Raw genomic sequence first — 3,530 nt, forward strand, 5'->3', positions numbered from 1 at the left:
ACCATCACAACCCAATGTAGGGACCCCCATGACCAAATCCCCGCCTATAGGATTTGAAAGAGAGTATCCTTTGGGGTTAACCCTAATCCCCTCCTCATCCAACCGGAATGCATCTCATCTTTGATCTTCAATTCCCCTGGAAGATTTCAAGCTATAGGTCTTAGAGTTAACCCAAGTGGCTACAACTTAAAAATTTTTCTCCGGCACTATGTGCCATTGTCCAAATGTCGACCTACCACCCTGGGTATAAGATACCTAAGTTTGCGAAGTTTGATGGGAAAGGTGACCTACACCATCACTTGCTACTTTTCATTTCCCGACACTCCCCTGTGATAATAAGGACAACCTTATTTATCTCTTCCGAAGAGCTTGGAAGGAGATGCCTTAGGTGGTTCGGGAGTCTCCCGTTGGGTTGGTAGCATCACATCCTTCGAGGATCTCGCCACTAACTTTCTCAACCATCCTATCTCATTGGCAAGAAGCCAACCATCGCCTATCTTCAGGACAAAAGCTCAACACCTTGAAGAGGACTTGAAAGCCATTGTTAGTAGATTTAGGAGGTTCTAATCAAAACCGAGATCCCTCTACCCGAATCTCAAGCTTTCCAGATGCATGGGTGTTAAGGAATCTTAAGATTTGGTTGACTCGAGCAGAAGCGGAAGAGGGATGGATTCATTACCGCAATTGGGTAAGTGAAGTTTGTTAGCTTTCTTTGAGGTCTTTTAATGAAAACAGAGGCAAAGCAAGGAAATCAAAGAGGGGTAGATTATACCAACTCCAACCGATAGCATCCAAAAGATGAATCCCTCAACTCGACTCTTTTATCAAAGAACTCATGGGAACTTGCATGATCAAGACTACTGAAGAAGATGTTCGTAGTTCGGAGAATACAACCCAATCAAAGCAACATCTCGAAGAACTTATTGAAAAATACGAAAAATAGCCTCAAGCAAAGGCAAAAAGCAAGACGGTGATTCTTTGCTTTGAAGCTCGCTTTTAAGCGGTTGGAAACGAGAAGTATTGGATATGTTTAGTCCTTATCTCCTCAAGCATTCGGTAATACCATGCTTAGAATAGAAAATGTTTCTTTCGTTCCGAGATGATCTACCTAGCCCACTCCGATAAAAAAGATGAAGCTCTTCGAATTAGCATAGCGTAAAAAATGTTGTGTTTTCATCTTTTCTTATAGGGAACGGTTTACAGCCTATGTGGGTCGACCCTCGTAGTACTCTTCTAAATATTTTATGTGATAGGTTCTCAGTGCCCAAATCGGTTAGCATCTATTGTTGAAGACGGAAAATGATGCCTCCTTTTATCACCCTGATTTGTATCAAGTTTGAGACGAGGTTGAAGATATAAAAAAATTCTAATGAAGTGTCATGGTGATTAAATTGTGTGGACAAAGAAGCCCAGATGTCGAGTATTCTATAGATTCCGCATGAGAAAGTCTTATATAGAATCTCCGTCAAGGTTGAATGGGCTGATTGGTTTGGTTTAGTAGCCATGTACCCCGGTTTTCTTTTATTACTTGGATGGCTCTTCGAAAGCACCGCTCACTCAAGATATCTTGGTCTCTTGTGGTATAGTATTCTAATTAGTCGATCTAGTTGCTGCTTATGCAGATGCACATGGAAGACCATGATCACTTATTCTTTTGGTCTTCCTATTCAAAGAAAGTGTGGAGATCTATCCTTCGGCAGATGTCGGTCTCATAGGAGAGGGCGGTTTACATGGGATAAGGAGATCAGTGGGTCCGAGACCCTTTTTGGGTTATGCAAATCAAGAAAGACGCTTTTTTTGTGCAACAAAGTACTCGCTGGGTGAACGTAACTCTCAAATTTTTCCAAAATCAATATAAGCCATGGGAAGAGATAATATAATAGTTATGATCACTAGGGATACCGAAAAATGTATTCCTTTAGTTTTCAGTAGATGCAGTGGAAGACGCCTCCCAAGAGTAGAAAATTCCTAGACTCTTGGCAGATTTCAGTCAAATTTATCTGCTCCATCTCCCACATGGTGTTCATGGTGCCCTCCCGGACCCGAGATATGTGGTGTTTGAACACGCACGGTTGGTTCTCTTAGAGGTGATTTTGCAGGGTATGGATGCATCTTAAGAGACCATGCCGGAGCACCCGAAATTAGCGATTACATGACCAGTGTCCTCCTTTCCCGATCCTTGTGCACGAGCTTGAGGCACTCAAGAGGAGTGGAAGACGGGCCGTATCTTGATAATGAGCTAAACGGCTTCTATGCTCATCTTTAAGCCAAAGGCCGGTTGAAAATGATTTAATATAGCGGAGCGGGATCCGATGGGATAGGGTGCGCCGCTAAGAAGTCGACCCAAACCTTGGCCCCTTGACAGCTTTTTGTGGAACATAAATGATGTCGAATTGCGACAAGAGAATGGACCACTTAGGTAGCTCGTGCATTCGGAGAGCCAAAAAAAGACTTCTTAGGGCGGAATACAGCTCATCAAGTCAAGTAATGTCACAACTTGAGCATCGACTGACATTAATGCGAGGCATTCCTTCTCAACAGAGGATATCGGTCTTCGCTTCCAACCATCATCCGACTTAGGTAATACATACGTGGTCCTCTTTTCCTTCGTCATCTTTTTGGGCCGGAGTGCCCCGAAAGGTGTAGTCGAGAGCGTAGATGTCACATATAAATGGTCGCTCCTGGTCATGGGCAGGGCTAATCACCGGCGGCTTAGTCGTATTCTTTTATGCTTTCGAATGCATCTTGGCGTGCTTGGTCCCAGAACTCCACTCCTTTTTTTCATTAGACGAAAAAGGTGTTGGAATCGACTTATAGAAAACTACTCGCTTCAGTTAGTGAGTACAGCTCAAACGGAACCGAGAAGTTAAGCTTACAAGTGTCTACGTAAGGAGACGGTCCGGTAAGTTAAAGTCGAACGCGTGTGGAAGATAGAGCTCGTGCACCTACGTAAACTCCTCAAGTTCGGGTTGGTGAGAGAGAGGTTCATAGATAAACTCACGATGTTACTCGTAGTCTTTGGCTCTTTGTCGAGAAATCCTATCTCTCGGTTATCAAAGAACCGCTTCATATACTTATGTCTCAAAGAGATGATCGATGAGATTGAACGATTACTCTAGGCGTGCTTTATCCGGATCCGACGATCAAATAGAAAGAATGGATATCTCCCATGTGGTTTTGCGCCTACTTTCCTTAGGGTTAAGTGTTACATAGAGCATTAGCTCAACTCAAAACCTTTCTCACCTTTTCTTTCCAAGAAATCAATGCGGCTAAGCAAACTAGGTAACCCTACCTAGAGGGGCCTCGCTCGACTTTCGAGGGTCGAGAGGTCAGTCAAACCCCCGATCCGACCGCTCCGGGAAGAAATAGATAGCTATGAATGATGGATCAATAGGGACCTTATTACTGTTGGCTTTTTCCATAATATGCTCTTCATCTTTGCTTTCGTCTCGTGATAGAGGTTAAGAAAGAGGTGAATCAAGCATGTGAAAAGCATCAATGGAAAGATTGAGTGGACAATGAATGGATAG

The sequence above is a fragment of the Dioscorea cayenensis genome, chromosome 16 (assembly GCF_009730915.1).
Source record: "Dioscorea cayenensis subsp. rotundata cultivar TDr96_F1 chromosome 16, TDr96_F1_v2_PseudoChromosome.rev07_lg8_w22 25.fasta, whole genome shotgun sequence".
NCBI lineage: Eukaryota > Viridiplantae > Streptophyta > Magnoliopsida > Dioscoreales > Dioscoreaceae > Dioscorea > Dioscorea cayenensis.